The sequence below is a fragment of the Rhinatrema bivittatum genome, chromosome 4 (assembly GCF_901001135.1).
Source record: "Rhinatrema bivittatum chromosome 4, aRhiBiv1.1, whole genome shotgun sequence".
Classification (NCBI taxonomy): Eukaryota; Metazoa; Chordata; class Amphibia; order Gymnophiona; family Rhinatrematidae; genus Rhinatrema; species Rhinatrema bivittatum.
In genome coordinates this window covers 255,829,750-255,849,130 of record NC_042618.1, presented here as the reverse complement: position 1 = coordinate 255,849,130, position 19,381 = coordinate 255,829,750, and the positions used below count along the sequence as shown (strand labels likewise).

General features: G+C 41.8%; 1 protein-coding gene across 1 annotated transcript in view; it reads left to right on the top strand.

Moving 5' to 3' along the window:
• Window positions 1–19,381, top strand: part of ATXN10 (ataxin 10) — a 434,387-nt gene that overhangs the window by 87,836 nt on the left and 327,170 nt on the right.

Sequence of the window (19,381 nt, the reverse complement as noted above, 5' to 3'; positions counted from 1 at the left end):
GGTGTATGCCTTCGATCTGAAAACACTGGGCAACAAATTTTCACAAGTCATGTTACGGAAATGAAATTAGTCAATTCTTATACATTTCCATGTGCTAAACATGAATGTGACTGTGAAAATGCAAAATTGGCTCTAGTTTTTTTGTAATATGCATTAATATAATTACATCTTGAATTGTATGCCAATAGTAGGAGACCTACGGTTAATACCGTTTGAAAAATGAAGTCATAGAGTACGTCTTAGATTTCTTTGCTTGTCTCTTTTACACCTGTTCGGGAGCATCTCTGCGGAGTGTCCAGCAGTAGTCAGCCAGATTGAATATTTCAAATGCTCATCCTTTCTGACTGGACTTCATATAGTACACTGCTGACGTCTGCTTACTCAGCAGCAGCATGGCAGTAGAACTGCATTGCATCAGAAAATGATGTAATAAACTCTGGATGATGTGTGCATGATGGTATTATGCAATATGATGCAATATTACATCATTCTAGGCTTATTTACAGTCCTGGATTCATTTACATGACTAAACATAGAAAGTGAACTATATTAAATATCTTCAAAATGAGAGCCAATAAAAACTTTTCATGGTCATATTCATGTTCAGCACATCAAGATACTACAGAGTAGGACCTTTTTAGGTCAGTAACACTTTCATTGTTGCCCAGTGAAACTTGTGTAAGCTCATATACTCATCCATTCATTGGAAATAGCCCAGATTCATGGTGGATTCTTCTTTAGTTTTAGTTTAGTTTATTAATTTGATTGCATTTCTTATTTAACCCCCCCCCCAAAAAAAAAACAAAAAACCAAAACCCCTCTGACTGTACGTAAAACTACCTCCCAAACCTCACCCAAAGTTACTAGTGCCCCCTCTTATAGTGGTATAAATAGTAAATTTACGTGTTGACCTCTACAGAGTCTTGCTCCCTATCCCTCTTTCTCCCTCTCCCTCTCGTTCCTGGACTTTGTTCCTTGGCTGTGAAACCTCCAGAGAATTGAGCCTGGCCCAGTACCCTGCGGGGGCTGTACTGTCCCCACAACACAACAGTGATTGCTTAGCTGCAGAGAATGGATTCTCTCCACCTCTACCTCTCTTAAAGGTGAAGAAGCAGTAGAAGTAAGGAGAAGCTGAGTCAGCTACCAGCAGCTAAGTAGTGGCTGAGCCAATTTCTTTTTGGATATACATATGCTGGAGAGAGGGCTGCAATGAGGCATGTTCACCTACCCCAGAAGAATGGGTAATTTTCTGCCATTAAGCTATTGTCCTGGTTTTTCTATAGCATTAAGTGCTACATTTTTGTTACTCTTATGAATGTTCCAAGTAGGCTGGGTAGGTCCTGCAAGAATAACCATTACCCAACAGGGGTATGACAATTTGCATGGGTCAATTAGTACCTACCAGGGTAAGCTGGGATAACAGAAAACGTCCAACATCCTTAAAGAACTTGTCTGAGCTATGAAGTGAGAAGCCTTTAACTAATTATCTTCAGTTGCAGAGGAATGCTGCAGGGGATCTGCCTGACTCCATCCTATACTAATACTGGCTGAGGCTGGTTCAGTGAAAACATTTGCCTACTATTAATGGTAAGGCTCTGGTAGTGGAGCCAGCAGAGAGATGAGAGCTGCAGGCTTCTCAAAAGGTTTAGGGAGCAAGCAAATCACAACCCCACACACTCCCCTTAAGTAGTATTGCTCACGGAGCAAGCAAGTTCAATCCTGCAGACTCCTCATTGGTAATGTTCTGGCTATAAAGCAAGCAGATTAACCCTGTATGCTCCTCATGAATAATAGTGCTCTGGCTATGGAGCAAACAGGTTCAGCCCTGCAGGCTCCTCTTAAAGATGGGGAGGCTGGGGTATTTCTGGGTCTAACACCACTATGGGTTGAGTTTTCCCCACAGGAGTCTCCTCCCAGGATCTGTCCTGGAAGGTAATCCCAGTACCCTATGGGATCTTCTGGAACGTGGGGGGGTGTGTCTTTTTTTTTTTTTTTTTTTAAGTTGCAGTTCCTTCTTACTGCTAGACCAGTCATCACTCTTGAATTCCCTCTTCTGCCACCAGTGGAGACAGAGACCAAATCTTAGACTTCCATGTGACAGGTCCACAGTGAGAGGGGTGCGGGTGGAGGTGGCCTCCTCCAGAGGTGGATTGATGGTAACATCTCTCCCTACTTACTGGTCTCCTGCCCAGCTCCTGGAACTATAGCCTCCCCCTGCTCCCTGAGAATTTGTGGTAGTTTCCTTGGTGAATCCCTTGGGCAATGCTTCCAGTTCACTTCTTTATGGGGTTTCTGGTGCAGCAGCCCTCACAGTGGGTTCTCCTCCTCCCTGAGAGGAGGTGGGGAACCAGGGGCATTCCCCCCCCCCCCCCCCAGTCTTTTTGCTCAGCTTCTGCACAGGGGTAAGTTGCCTGCTATAAAGTTAAGGGGGGGGGGCAGCACCCCTGACTGGTGTCGATGGCACCTATCGAGCAGGAAAAAAGGTGGCATCTGAGGCAGCTGTGATTGGGGGATGCCACAGGAGAGATGCATATGCACAGTAAGCTTTAAAAAAAAGCGCTTCTCTGCCGGGACAGGCCACATCTCTACTGAGAACATGTTGAGGGGTAGAAGGTGCCCAGAATGCGGGACTAAGGGTTCCCATGGTGGCTGGGGTCCCTCTGTAACATGAACTCGTAGTGGCAGGATCCAGCAGTACAGATTTCCCTCCCCAAAATGGAAAGGGCCAGCTCCCTGCAAAGAGCGGTTACAAAGACTTCAGATCAAGAGGTGGCATTACATCAAGGTAACATCAAGGTAGGCTACCTAGAGACCTCATAGTCCCAATCCCACCCTCGATGGCTTCTTCTGGAGCAAGGCAGCTTCTCAAGGTGGAAGGGGAGTCTCTTGGGCGGAAGGGGAGTCTCTTGGGCTCTCGTAAGGAGTTTTCCCAGTAGAATTTGTTCTGATGCATCAAGCCTTCAAAGCCATGCAAGTTAATCAGGAATTAGCGAGCTCTTTAGCTTCAGAGAGGAGATCCCACAGAAAAGGACCAGGTCAACCCCTTTTAAAACTCCTACTCAGGAGCCTAAAGGAGATTTCCTGCTTCTGTTGGATTCAGGGTCACTTTGTCACAGCCAATATATGCAGGATATCCAGAAGCAGTTTCAAGAGGTGACCAAGCAGCTACCTCAACAGGAGTACGACACCCTCAGCCACTGGTTTAAAAGGGTCTAGAGTGTGGAAAACATGGGGCCAGACTGACCTTCAATGTTTTTGAAGTGGCATCCAAAGTTTGCCATAGGGATCTGTGCCCGTAAACTTGCCTGGTTGCAGGCCTTGGATCTCTGTTAAGAATTGCAGGAACTATTTACAGACATACCATGCACAGGAATGAATCTCTTTGGAGATCATGTGAAAGATGCGATGGCACGGATCTGTGATCACTGCAATGCTCCAGCTGCACCCCTACTCCCTCGCAGCAGGACAGTGCTAGCCCAAAATGATGACTTTGATACTGGTACTTTTTTTTTTCCCCCTCCAGGGAGCAGGAAGAGACTGGGCCTGAATGACACCTGCGAGGCTACAGACATGGTGCCTATGAAACTTGGGCACCAGAGGCAATTGCCTCCGTTGCCTGTTGGTGAATCCAGGCCTGCTTCTAACTCTTCATACTTGGTAGTGGTGGTGGGGATTGACTTTGATTCATTATATAAAATTTAAACTGTTTCCCCACAGAGAACTCTCCATGGTGCTTCTTGATATTTCTGCAGCGTTCGACACAGTAAACCATACAATCCTGCTAAATCGTTTATCAGATATAGGTATAACAGGAATGGCCCTCAGATGGTTCAACTCTTTTCTCAGCAACAGAGGATACAAAGTCAAAGTGAATAATAGTCTCCACGTATCAATTCTACTCTTGGAGTTCCCCAGGGCTCCTCCCTTTCACCCACCCTCTTCAACATCTACCTCCTTCCCCTCTGCCATTTGCTCACCAGTTTAAAGCTCAAATTCTACATATTTGCAGACTATGTTCAAATCCTGATCCCTCTGATCCCTATATCCGAATCCATTACAAAATCACTTAAGTGGTGGGACAACTGCCTACAAGCAATAAATCTCCTCCTTACTGACCTCAACCTGATACTGAACCCTGCCAAGACGGAACTCCTTATTTCACCTGACGACGGTGTCTCCCAACAACAATCCCTCACTAACACTCAAATCACACATGCAAGAGATCTGGGAGTTATAATTGACAGCCAGCTGAGCTTAAAGAAGTTCATCAATCACACAACAAAAGAGTGCTTCTATAAGTTACAGGTACTGAAGAGACTTAAGCCACTACTGTACTTCCAAGACTTCAGAACAGTACTCCAGACCGTGCTGTTCTCTAAGATTGACTACTGCAATGCTATTCTTCTAGGTCTCCCATCTTCCACCACCAAACCTCTCCAGATGCTCCAAAATGCAGCTGCGAGAATTCTAACAAACACCAACAGGAGAGAGCATATAACGCCTATCCTCAAAGATTTGCATTGGCTCCCTATAAGCTACAGAATTCTTTTCAAATTACTCACCATCCTCCATAAAACTATTCATCACCTGGTCCCGCTTGACCTACAAATCCCACTTAAACTGTACCACTCTTTCAGACCCGTCAGGGAGGCTTACAAGGGATTCTCTATATACCCACTCCTTCAAAGCCGCACATTTCTCATCTACCAGGGACCGGGCCTTCTCGTTAGCTGGTCCCACCATCTGGAATGCCATACCGCCAGATCTTAGACTGGAACCCTGCCTACAGACTTTCAAAAAAAAATCTTAAGACGTGGCTGTTCAGACAAGCCTTCCCCAACCAGGGCTAACAATAGACACACAGCATCAGCCACATCTAGATAAGATCATAACCCTCTTGCACTTACTTCTTCCTCGTTGTAATTAGTTCATGAGTTATCTGTCCCCCTCTATGCTCTTCCTTCCCAGTTATATACCCCTTTTTTATTGTAACTTTAAACTTCCACTAGTTAGTTATGTTATTTCTTTGTTCCTTGTAAACCGATATGATATGATATTATTTGATGAATGTCGGTATATAAAAATCAACCTAATAAATGAAGGTTGACCGACGTGCCGCAAATGCGCAGTAGAGCTGCTCTCTACTGCGCATGGGCGGGCGAGCACGTCGGTCTTAGGCAGCGTAAGGAAAAAAAAAACGTGGCGGTAGCGGCGGCGGCAGCGGCCAGTAGCGAGGGAGGGAGGAGAGAGAGAGAGAGAGAGAGGGAGGGACGGACTGAGACTGAGTGGGGGGGGGGAGGGACGGGGTGAGAGAGGGGGGAGGGACTGGGTGAGAGAGGGGGGAGGGACTGGGAGGGAGGGACTGAGTGAGAGGGAGGGAGGAGTGGGTGAGTGTGTGGGAGGGAGAGAGGGGAGAGGGAGAATGAGGGAGAGGTGAGACACAGGGATGTGAGTAAGTGGAAGGGGGAGAGAGAATGAGGGAGGGGTGAGAGACAGGGATGTGAGTAAGTGGAAGGGTAAGAAGTTGTGGAGCAGAGAAAAAGGGAGTGGAGGAGGGCTGAGGGGGAGGGGATGGGATTGAGAGAGGGTGGGGAGTGACTGAGGGAAGGGGAGAGAGGTGGGAGTGACTGAGGGAAGGGGAGGGAGGTGAGAGTGAGGGGAAGAAGGCAGTGGGAGATAGAGGGTGAGTAAGACTGAGTGGAGGAAAGGGGAGGAGTGAACGAGGGGAAGGGGGAGAGAAGGAGAAAAAGTGTAGAAGGGTGCTGTTAGAAAATGGACTGAAAACAAAATGTAATGTAGCCCGTTTTAACGGGCTTAACGGCTTGTGTTAGTTAAAGGTGTCCAACTTGTTTAAGCTCACTTGTGCCCTACCCCTACATCAGGAAAGTTTAATGATGTCATAGTACAGCTATGATTAGTCTGGTTTTAAATGAAAGTATAAGACATAGAAAAGCATGACATAGAAAATGATATATACATTACCGATATTTTAGTTTTGTTTAAAAACTTGTCATATTTGGAATAGAAAATATAGCAATTTTACTTTGACCAAAATACACATTATGGTGCTGTAAACTATCACCAAATCTGAGGACACTACTGTACAAAGAAAAATCTACCCTGTGTTAATTATTAATTTGTGAACTGTGAAGACACCACAGTATTTTTGGAATGAATGTAGTTGGTTTCAATGAGGTGCATATTAATAAAAATGGATGAGAGCCACCAGTACTTTGTGGCTAAAAAAGCCATTGTGCTCTGTGCTGTGCTTTAGTACCTTTATTTTCCTCACCTCCACTTTATAGAGCAGGTGGCATTGCTACCTGTCTGATAATTGAATGATAATGTGATGGTTGACAAAGCGGGTGATGTATTGAAGAGCTTTAAGAGCATACAGTCTAGTTAGTGGTGTATATTTATGATTTGCGATTTTCCTGTCTGTTTTACCAATTTAAAATAATTGAATGTTGTGTTGGTAAATGGTAGCTTTTGTTGACCACTAATTTCTACATTTCTTAGTTGAGTCAGAAAACTTTACTGAATAATTCCATGTGGTTTTCCAGCTCATGGCATAGGTAAAATAAAAATGAAATAGCCATCAGTTTTGTGTTTTTTTTATAGTACCTTAATGGATGTATGTGGAGTTGAGTAACTTTTAAGGGTTTTGAATGTGGCATCTTGATTCAGCATTTCAGACATGACTACATTATGATTAGTGCAGGTTGGGTTTTTAACACATTTTTTTTTTTTGTGCTTTCTTAAATTATGGCTTTGTAAAATTTGGGAAACTTTGCATGTTTGGAAACACAAGGTTAATTTGGAGATCAGTTCATCACAAATCCTAATATCAGACTTCAGTGTAGAACTGTCAAAATTATCAAGCAATTAACTTGAATATTAAGTATGCTTAGGACATTATTTGCCACTTGTTAGATGAACATACTATTTCTTAGCATACAGACAGGTGAATCCAAAACCAGTGGGTTATGCAACTCTACCAGCAGATGGAGATGAAGCAAAGCTGACATCATAGTATATATATTCCCCTGCAGTGACAGCCCTCCAGTATTCTCAGTCTCCAGCAGGTGGTGGATGTGCATTTCCCTACTGGGGATTGCTTTAAAGTTTTGAAGGAGAAAAGAAGAGGGAAATTAATTTGCCCTGCTCTCCTGTGGTGATACCATATGTTCCCTCCTAAGTTGAGAATTCCTGAGGTCATTTCGGGGATTTCTCAGATGAACGCCTTTGATCAGGTAGCTGGTTTTTCAACTGGCATGGATTTAGCTGTTAAAAAAAAAATTAGGTGACAGGTAAGTGGGTTGAGGAAGCAGAGCACAGCGGTGAAGGTCTGTGTGTCGTGTAATGGCACCGTTACTGCCGCTGCCATTCCATGCGGCAGTAACGGTGCTGGAATAGCTTAAAAACTCCCAGGGGACTGACTCCTGAAATGCTGCCTCTGCTGACATCCTGAGGCTTTCCAACATGCCAGTTCACCTCTCTACCTGCCTGGATTTCAGAGACTTCTCCCGGTGATCGAGACCAACAGCGAGGGCTTGTCCCTCCCACCTGCTGACGTCATCAGTGGACGTGGCATTCATAAGCGCCATCTACTTCCTGGTGTTACATGCTGAAGCGGGTGCGCTAAAGGGGAGCTCACCTTAGTGCCCTCGCTTTGTGCCTTCACCAATAATTTCAGGCCCTATCATCGTTAAACGGATCTATCTTTCTTTTTTACTTCGGGGAAACCAATCTTCCGGTTCTACAATGGCCGAGTGGCCAATACAAACTATCATCACCAACCGCAGACAGAAATCTTCGAGAGCAACTAGAACCAAATTCAACCCTAAATTACTGGTGCTAACAGTACTGTTTTTAACCCTCATTAATGCCCAATCATTGACTAAAAAAATTCCCATCCTAGTAGATCACCTAAGTGATCATCAACTGGACATATGTGGTATTACAGAGACTTGGCTTAAATCAACGGATTAGATGTTACTTAATCAGCTTCCTTCGAATTATGATATATTTTCTATTTCTAGGCTGAATAAAAAGGTGCAGGCCTGCTTTTATTAGCCCATAAGAAGTTCAAGTTAATTCGCCAAGAAGTAAAGACTGTTCCGAATTACGAGAGGATTATTTAGATCAAATTCCTTACAAATTTGTCTAGTTTATATGCCCCCCCCCCCAGGTTTATTAGAACACAATTTATCCCCATATATTGTAGTTATGGTTTCAGTTAAACTTTATCTATGTTAATATTAGGAGATTTTAATCTACACACAGACTCTTTGCCATTATCATTAAATTGTGAATCCCTATTAACTGTTATGGGAGCTTTAGGCTTCAAACAAATAATTAATGAACCCTCTCATAAAGCTGGTCACATACTAGACCATATTTTTGTCAATTCTTTAAGTTGTGATAATCCTGTTAATAACTTACCGGTACCATGGTATGATCATCATGTGATACAGACCTCCCTATCATTAAATTACCCTGAGTTATGTTCTTTCCAGCCATAGAAAATTGAAATTAGAATTCAAAAAAGCATGTTCCCAGGATGAATTGCCAACTTTTCTGATGCTTTAAAAAATACCTTTAGATACCTCTAATACCAATAATGCTATCCACTCTTGGAACAACATTGTCACAATTAGCTTCTATGATATGTCTGCTACTTAAGCAAATTATTCCATTTTCTAAGCATAAAGCACCTTGGTACAATTCCAAATTAGCAAATTTGAAAAAGGAATTGTACCACTTGGAATGGCAATGGCGCAAACATCCCAAATCCTGTTCTCTTGCTCAGTATAGAACAAAAATTAATAGAGCCAAACGAGTTTTTTACGCCACAAAAATTCACAAGTTTCAATTTAATCCAAAGGTGCTTTTTTTCTTACGTTTCTGAACTGATCAGCATTCAAAGACAGTCTGTCACGGGTAAGGGTAAGAATAAAGCAGATGACTTCGCTAAGTACTTTAACGAAAAAATTCTAAAATTAATCAGTTTAATTCAATTTAAGTTTAATTTCAATTTAGCCAGTCTAAACCCTTTGCAAATCTCCCTTCCCATTAACTTGTAGGCTGGATGGTCTGTTTTTGGCACAGTATCATCTTTAGAAATTGCTAATCTATTAAAGATGAATCCAGCTGCCCATCCATCTGACCTAATACCCATAAAATCACTCCAATTAATTCCTGATATTTTATCCGACCCTTTGGCTAAAATCATAAATTCATCCTTGGAAGAAGGGATATTTCCTGATCAATTAAAATGTGCTGCGGTTAAACCAATTTTAAAAAATGCCCAATTAGATATGGATGTGTTAGCCAACTATCGACCCATTTCTACTCTTCCGTTCTTAGCTAAATTGATCGAGAAAGTTGTCAATAAATAGCTGATGGAGCACTTAGAAACTAATCAGCTTTTATATCCAGTCCAATTCAGATTTCGTAAATTCTGCAATACAGAAATATTATTGACCTCTCTTACTGATGTAGTACTGAGGGGCTTAGAAAACGGAAAACGTTATTTTTTTATTTTGTTGGAAATTTCTTTGCCATTTGATACAATAAATCATGAAACTGTTAAAAAGACTAGAACAAATTGGCATCGATACCATTCTGGATTGGTTCAGATCTTATTTGTCAAATAGATCTTATAAAGTGAGATTAGACTGTATAGAATCAGACATAGTTTCCCTTAATTCTGGAATGCCTCAAGGGTTATCACTGTCACCTACTCTTAACATTTATATGGCCCCTCTCTTGCAGGTCTTGGTCTTGTATACGTCATATACGCTGATGTACAAATTCTACTTCCAATAGAAAGCTCATTTAATTCCACTTTAAAAGTGTGGGAAGTTTATTTCAAATCTTTTCAGCAATTGCTGAATCAGATGTTTTTTATCATTGAATCAATCCAAAATTGAAATTTTAGTAATTTCCAACTTGAGTGAAAAGGTGCAGAAACAAAAGTATTAAACATATCTCATAATATTAGTTATGACATTAGATACAGAATTTAATTTTAGTTTATAATTAAAACTGTAAAAGATGGATTCTATAAACTACAAAATTTAAAAAAAATTAAAGCCTTTATTGCATAGGAATGATTTTAGGACGGTTCTGCAAGCCTTGTTTTCAAAACTAGATTATTGCAATGCCCTATTGTTGGGCCTTCCTGCCTCTACAATCCGTCCTTGGCAGCTTATGCAAAATGCCGCTGCTTGGCTTTTAACTGGTAGCAAGAAGCAGGACCATATCACGCCCATTTTAAAAGAACTTAATTGACTCCCAATCTTTTATAGGATTCAGTTTAAATGTTTTATCTATAATCCATAAATCACTGTACAGAGAAATAATAGAATGGTTAAATTCGTTTTTGCACATCCCCATACCCCAACGCAACTTACTGTCGGCAGGTAAAGCTTTACTATCTATACCATCCCCCAAACTGGCACGCTTAAATTCAGTTCGTGATCGAGCATTGTCACTGGCAGGTCCAAAAATTTGGAATGCTTTGCCAACTGATTTAAGACTTGTATCTCAGCCTAATACTTAAACCCCCCCCCCCCCCCCAAAAACTGAAGTCTTAGCTCTTTGAGCAGGCCTTTGCAAACTGAAGTCAACCCCTCTCCCTTCCCATTCTTTCCTATGAAGTTTTAGATTTAATTGAAATTTTACTGTAGCAATATATAGTTAACTTTAAGTATTTTAGTGATTACATTTATAATTGTTTTAGGGTTTTAGATATGTTGTATTTATATTGTTTTATATGTTGGTTATGATTATTTTATGATGTAAACCGATATGATATATGAATACTGGTATAAAAATAAGCCAGTACCCAAGGGCGTTTGCTTCCTACTGCTTCAGCTATGTTCAAGGTTCTTGCCAAATCCCCCTTCCCCTACAGTACCTGCCCACTTATTGTCATGCCCTAGCCATACATTGCATTGCAAACTTACTGAAACACCCAATTTTAATACCATTCTTCATCTATGGTACTCACTACTTACCTTCTTGCCGACTCTTGTCATGACTATCCATTCTTTTGCACACTTGCAGCACAGCTCCATGACTCATAACTGATTTCATGGCCCACTTGCAGTTCCACTGGACACTGCATTTGGGTACATACGTACTACTTACCTGTGAAATGCGTGGCTTACTTCATGACACAAACATATCCTACTGAACAGGTGGATCAGCCATATTTTCACAGGAAGAGGCATCCCACTTTCTATGGTTATCTGCATGCTCCAATGGAATCAATGGCATCTCCCATGCCGCTATGCCCCTTATCCTATGCCTTCAGATCCTTGTGCTGCTCAACTTTGTTGCCTTGCACAGATTTTACACATGATATTCTTAACTTCTTTCTGCCTGTACCTTCCTGGCATACTCTAGCTCTTACATGTTGAGAACTTCATAACAACCTGGGGTGCTGCTGTGCACCCCTCTCATGCTTTTGAAATTTTAATACTCTTTCTGATTCTTGGTCCTCTTATGTGTACCTTGGGATTTTTTCTGCCACATTTTCTGCTTCATTATCCCTTCATGGTGTCTTAAGGGTCCTGATGCAACTTTTGGTGCCACTTTGCCTCATGATGCTGTCAGCTGTTTGATACTATTGCTGGGCTGCCATTCTCTTTCTAAACCTTCAGGTGTTCTTCCTTATCTTACTGCTTCTTTGCTTCACTTAAGTTGCATCAGAGAAATCCTTCCAATCCTGTAAGCCAGGTATCTCTTTACAGAACCTTAGGCTACTTTATACCACTTTTTTGATGCCATTTTGCCACATTCTAAAGTACCATGCAACTCTTTCCACCTTCTGATAATGTCTTCTCACAAGTTTCAATAGAATTAATTTAAAAAAAATCATTATTCTAGAGCCTATTTTAGATTGCAATTTCCCCATATGTTTTAAATGAAAAATGAATGCAACTAATGAAACGAATAAGGGTCCCAATGAACGAACTGAAACTAATTTTTTTGTTCTGCACATCTCTAGTAAGCAGCCCCCAGTACCACTACAAGTTCACTCTATAAGTGCACAAGTATCATCCTAGGCATTGGCATCTTTAGCCTCTCCGGAGGAAATTTGCAAGGCAGCTAGCTGTCTGGTCTTCAGTGCACTTTTTTGTTAAACATTGCAGATTGGAAACATATGCCAAGGCAGATGCAGCTGTTGGGATAGGGATCCTTAAGACAGCCCTGTCTTCCTGTCCCAGCAAGGAGAAGTTTTGGTAATTCCCATGTGTATTGACTGGTTTAGCAGGAAAATAAGGAAATTTAAATTATTCTTATCTAAAAACTTTTTCTTTGATAGACCAGTCTAGAACCCACCCAGGAACTCAAGGCTAACTAGGTATGATCATATAACTCATTCATATTTTTAAGGACGCTTGTTCTTTCTTTTCTCACTCAGATCAGTCCTAATGGTCCTATGAAATATCACGAAAAAGGTAGCATTATGGATAGTCGCAGTGCTCTGGTAATAGGCTACTGGATTGGACTAGGACCACACCCCTCTTATAGCCCAGAGTGAGATCATAAGAGGTGTGTTCTGTCTCTCAGCTGTGGAGGAGGGAAATCCTATACATAATTGGTCTTGCAGGTCTCAAGGAAAGAAAATTATCACACACATTTAAGCTTAAAAATCCAGGAACACTGTAACAGCCAACTCTCCCTTTTACACATGTTTATTAACCCCTTCACAAAAATTCCAACAGATTTGTAAGACAAGACTTCCCTTTGCTAAATCCATGTTGACTCTACCTGAATAGTCTGTCTGTGCAGTAATTATGTTCTTTAGAATAGTTTATACCATTTTGCTTGATACCGACAATAAGCTGGCCAGTCTGCAGTTTCTTGGATTACCCCTAGACCCCTTTTTAAAAATGGGCATTATATTGGCCACCTTTCAATCTTGAGATTTCAATGAGAAGTTAGATTATTGGTAGTAAGTCCAAAATTTTTTTTTTTTTGTTCTTTCATAATTCTGGGGTGTTATTCTTTACTGCAGCGATTCTCAACTTGTGGTCAGCGAGGTGACTGGTGTGTGTAAGCGAGACAGGACTGGTCGGGGAGGTGACTGGTGTGTGAGACAGACTGGTCATGGGGTGTAATTTGTGTGTTGGGGGTGTGTGAGACAGACTGGTTATGGGTCCTAAGGAAGAGAACAGTGAGGACAGAGCTTCAGCATCCACTGCTGCTTCTGGTGTGTGCTATTGGCCTGCCAGGAAAAGGAATAAAAGTTGCTGGAGAGGGTAAGTAATGGTGGCCTCTTAAGTCTTTTTTTTTTTTTTTCTCTTGATTGAATGCAATTTTAATTGGGTATTATATGATGTCTGCTGTTTGAAATATTTTGATATTTGGACAATTTTTAATTTTTATGAATTTTTAATTGTATGTTCTGTTCGTCAGCTGTTTTAAAACCTTTATTAGTATATTTTTACAATTATTTTTCTGTGGGGGATCTATAGCAGCTTGGCTTGTTTTGTTTTCTGAATAGGTGTATTAGTGTTTAGGGCCTGGTTTAATATTTGTATGGTCTCCTTTTCATTTATAGAGTTGTTATTGTTTGAGTGTGTTCCGTAATGCTGATTGTGTGATTAGTTTGTGTGTATTGCAGATCCTGGGACTATATATTTGTTTCAATTTCTCAGTTTTGTAGTGTTTGGAGAGGGGCTTTTTTGGGTTTCCATTCCAGTTTGTTTCCATATTTAATGTTTTTCTGTACTTGGTGAAGGTCTGTTTTTGTATGTGTAACAGAGGTGAAGTATTTTATTAGCATATAGGCATTTGTATCAATCTTATTTGTCGTGTTTTCTCAATAGGACATGCATTGGCGGTAAATTACTGCCTTTTCATAAGGAGGGCTATTGTGCCTGATAGGCATTTGCTTTGGTTATACTGATGACACCTGAGCCAGAATCTTTTTTTTTTTTTTTTTTTTTTTTCTTTTTTTTTTCTCCCTGCACCCATTGTTGGGGGGTGTAGGGGGATTGAAGGAGTTCTTGTGGATGCAGAGTGTGTTTACATTTAGCCTGAATGAAAAAAGATTGAGAACCCACTGCTTTAGTTTATCAGTTTGCTTTTATATCTTCCTGGCTTTCTTTCACTGCAGAGTTTTGGAGCTGTAGGAGCTGTTTCTCATAGGGCCCCATGAGTTTTTCTCTTTCTAGTCCCTGGATAGCTTTTTTTGTGCTTTTGTTTTCCTGATGACTGTGTAATGTTAAGTTATACCAAGGACACAGTGAGACTGTGTATGTTTCTCAGAATTGTTTTTATTATGTGCATAAGGAAGTCGGCTCTTAAAGTTGCGGAGTCCGACTTAATCATGTATCCAATTGACTTCACTTAAATACACTTTTGCTCAGGATATTACAAACACTTCTTTGATTTAAGATTACAAGGTGAAAACATTTGCTAGCACTAACATTATAAGGAATAATGGCTAAAACACCATACCAAGTACTGCAAGACAGATAAGCCACAAGGCAGTCATTAATCCTGTATCGCCCTTTGCATCTCTGCTTGCCACATGCTTCATTCACAGTTTTAAACCATGCCTTAGAATGCATGACAAAATATGAACTTCTCTTACAGTCAGGGAATATTATCTTTCACCATTCTTCTGCTCTTACCCCTGCTACTTTATTGCCAGATGAATGTGAACTGTAGCCCAGGGAAGGCTTAAAGGATGTCCTCATTTCTAATGCTGATTCCGTTTATTTTGTAGATGCTCTGCTCTCCATGATGATACAGGTTCACTGAAGGTTGGATATGCTGTATGTACCCAGTGGGAAGTGGTGGAAGCTGGACCCCTCACTCATGCTTGATCAGTACAAATGGCAGAATTTGTAGCCCTTACTAGACTTGTTCTAAGGAAAGGGATTGTCTCACCGTTTATACAGATTCTTTTTATGCCTTTTGGGGTGGTCCATGATTCTGGGGCATTATGGAGACTAGAGGGGGTTTTTAAAAATGGATGATTAAAAATGGATCCTTTGAATTCTGTTCATCTGACTGTGTGGTCTTACCTACAGGTCCTGGGGTTGATGGCTGCTGCTTTAGAAGGTGTTCCCTGGGGGAGGGCATGTTTGCGCCTTGTTCAACACGTGTTGCTCTCCTGATGGAGTCCGCAGTCACAGAACTATGTGATGAGGCTGCTCGTTCCATTAGAGATGAGATCCCTGTTGATCAGTGTAACCACCTGTCCGTCTCAGGAAGGGAATTTCCCTGGCAACACTGGCTTGGTTTGTACTCTTGACAGATGAGAACCTCTGGGGCTGGGGGGCTCACTGTCAGGTGTTGGCGATGCAAGGGCACTGGAATGCAGCAGAGCAGCAGTGGAACTTCAACTGGATGGAGGCACGAGCTGTTAGGTTGGCGAGCCTGCAGTTTGCCGTGTGTGGCTAGAAGCTTGGGCGGGTCAAATAATGTCAAACAATGCAACAATAGCTTACATCAATCATCCGGGTGGAACCAAGAGTCAGCAGGAATTGTAGGAGATATATGCGCTTGTGGAGTGGGCAGAGCAGCATCCCATAAGCATATCCACCTCTCCCATTGCTGGAAAGGATAATGTCAGAGCAGATTTCCTCAGCAGGAGAAACTTGGACCCAAGAGAATGGTTGCTGGCAGACAAGGCCTTTCAACTCCTGGTGAACCCCTAGGGTCTACTGGATCTAGACCTGTTGGCGACCTTCATTAACTCTAAGGTTTCATGCTTCTTCAGTCACGGATTGGGACCCAAAAGCGATGGGCATCGACGCTCTTATTCAGGAGTAGTCATGCGGCACCCTTCTGTATGCGTTTCCATCTTGGCTTCTGTTAGGCTGGTCCAGAAGATTGCAAGTCAAATCAACACAGTCATTTTAGTGGCTCCCGATTGGGCTTGAAGGCAATAGTATGCCGATCTCCAGAGATTTCTGGTGAGCAGTTTCCTCAGGATACCATCTCGGATGGATCTGTTTCATCAGGCACCCATTCTGCACGAGGATCCAGGTTGATTCTGTCTTACGGTTTGGCCATTGAAAGTGCTCTGTTGAAGCAGTAATTTCCACTCTTCTTTGGGCCTGGAAATGTTATACTTCTCTAGCCTATGTTAGAGTTTGGAGGGTCTTTGAGGCCTGGTGTTCTGAGTCAGGTACTCAACCACTCAGTGGATTTTCCTTTGTTTTTGGAATTTTTGCAAGACTGCTTGCTTTTAAAGGTTTGGTCCTTAACATCTTTAAGGTTCAGGTTGCAGCCATGGCTTCTTATGGGGGAGAGTCAATAGAGGACCTTTGTTTTCTTATCTGGATGTGTCCAGTTTCTTGCAAGGAGTTAAGAATCTTCGCCTCCCTTTGCGGCTTTCGGTGCCTTTGTGGGACCTTAACTTCGCCCTCGAGTTTTTGGCGGGTCCATCTTTTTGACCGCTGCATACTCTTTTTACCTGGATTGTTTTTTTGGTAGCAATCTGTTTGGCATATTGAGTCTGAGTTGCAGGAGCCTTCCTACCATGAGTCTCTTCTCTGTATGACTCTGGATACAGTTCAACTTCGGACTGTGCCCTCCATTTTTGCCCAAAGTGGTTTTGGTGTTTCATTTGAGTCAGTCCATTTTTCTGCCTGCCTTGGACAGAGATGAAGCAGAGTACCACCTTTTGTGTTCCTTGGATATCAAGTGTCATTTACTGCGATACTTGGAGATGACTAAGTTGTTCGGAAGTCTGATTACCTATTTGTTCTTTATGGTGGAGGTAAGCAGGAAGCACTGGTGATGCGGCAACGATTGCCTGCTGGGTTAAGGAAGTCTTTATGGCAGCCTATGTGCCTTACCAATTAGACTACATTTCACGAGGGCTCAGGCAGTATCGTAGGTGGAACTTCATTTGTCACCTGCTGATATTTGCCGAGCAGCAACATGGTCATCTTTCCATAACTTTTCCAAGCATTACCACTTGAATGTTAGGGCTAGGGAGATTGCTGCACTTGCATGGGCAGTATTGACTGGACGGCTGGCAGTCTCCCGCCCATTTCAAGATTAGCTTTGGTGTTTCCCACTAGTTGGTATTGAATTGCCGTTTGAGGAAGGAGAAATTACTACTTACCTGATAACTTCCTTTTCTCTAGTAAGAGCATGTCAATCCCAGACCTGCCCTTGGCTGCCGATTGTTTAAATTTGTGGGTAGCCTTTGTTCGGGCAAGCTATGCAGAGTATGATTCCTGTACTTCATTGAAAACTGGTAAGTGGCTTCTTCAGTCCTTAGTTTGCTACATATGTTCCTTTTTTTGGCTGAGCTCAGTGTTTCTTTTCGTTGAGAAACATGAATGGTTGGCTGTTAATGCTCAAGTATAATCAGTTTTGCCCATAGTTTGGCTTTTCCAGAGAATACTGGCAGGCTGATGTTGGGGTGGGACTTATATAGCTGTGATGTCAGCTTTTGCTCAGTCTCCATCTGCTTAAAGTGATGTATAATCTACTCGTTGGGATTGACCTGCCCTTATTACAGGAAAGGAAATTATCAGGTAAGTAGTAACTTCTCCTTTTTTCCTTTTAGTTATGCCTCACTATGCAGTTTGGCATCCCTTTCAACGGCAAGAGGAAATGTGGAAAAAAGGATTTGCTTTCACAAAAAAGCAGGGGGAGTAACTTGCTTGGTGTGGCGGTTACTACCCCAAACCAAGTAAGCCTGATACTTCACTTGGAATACATATCCAGTGCCGTTCACTGCTTCAACGGCAGGGGGGATGAAGAAAAGAGGATTTATATTCAGAGAACAACCAACAAGGACTGAATTGCACAGGCTGGGTAAACAAATAAGCATGGGAGTAGCTTGCTTATTGCAGCAGTTACTACTCCTAACCAATTAAGCTAGATACTTCACTTAGATGCAGCTCCAACACTGCTCTCTACATCAGTGGTGGGAGTGGAAGGTAACTAGAACCAAAAACTTACAAATAAGGGCTAAGAGTAACAGATAACTATGAGAAAAAAAAGTGTGAAAGCTTGCTGGGCAGACTGGATGGGCAGTTTGGTTTTCTTCTGCCATCATTTCTATGTTTCCTTTGACTCTTAGTGCCGTTTTGCACTGCTTCGCTACCTTTAGATCATCAGACACTTATCACCTCAAGGTGTTTCGCTTGGTCATGATCAGCTTTTATGGGTGTCTTGAAAGTTTAGACCAGTTGTGGATTTGGTAACCTCTGTACTTAATCACTTCCTTTTCCACTAAATAATAACCAAGGTACCGTATGTTTTGCTCCATAAGACGCACTTTTTTTTCCCCGAAAGTGGGGGGGGGGGGGAAATGTCTGTGCATCCTATGGAGTGAATATAAAAAAAAAATGGATGGCCGGCGCCATCTTGTGCTCCTACCATGTGACAGGGGCCGCCCAATGGCACCAGTAGCCCCTGTGACATAATGGCAATGGCCATCGGCGCCATTTTGAATACTGGCAGCCGACTGCCCGAGTGCAGGGACTTTTGGCAAGTCTTTGGGGGGGGGGGGGGGTCAGGAGGGTGGGGGGTTGTAGTTAATTCAATTTAAAGGGTTGGGATGGGAATGGGGACAAAAAAAACATTTTATTCCCTACCTTAATTTGCTCCATAAGATGCACAGATGCCTGGGAACAGAGCCGGTTTAGCACACTTTTTTTTTTTTTTTTCCTGCTCTGAATCCTAGGTGCGTCTTATGGAGCAAAAAATTCTATTACCTGTCAACATATTTAACTCATAAGTATAGTTACAATTTGCTGCAAAAAAGGTACATGAAATATGCTTTGATCATATACCTGGATGCATTGGTGTACTTTGACTTTTGGTATGAGTTATAGAAGTTAAATAGTGTACATTATTAAAATGATAAATTTATAGAAAAACATGAAAGGGCCAATACTTCCTATCATACCTTTTTATATAGCACTCAGATATCAATGACAAACCTTTTGGAGTAACTATGCTATTTATATTACTCTGAATATCAAGTTTTTCCCATCTTGGGAAAAAATATATCTGGACTCCAAAGTTTGTAATAATTTTACATAGAAACATGATGGCAAACAAAGATCATATGGCCTATCAAATCTGCCCAACCACACCAACTATCCATCTTTACAATGCACAGAGATCCTTTGTGTTGATCCCATACTTTCAGATACTGTCCTTGTATCCACCACCACCATGGAGAAAGTGTCTGTCAGAAATTAACAATCTTAATGAAAAAGTTGTTTGCATGGATTTGATTGTTAGCTGTGTTATCTAAAACAATTTTTGGTCTAGTACTGCTGCTTTGTCTGAGATGAGGTGCAAGTTGACAGTTTGCACCCTAAGCATATAGGAGCTATGTATAGTAAATTCAACTTGCACCTGTCAAAACTGAAAT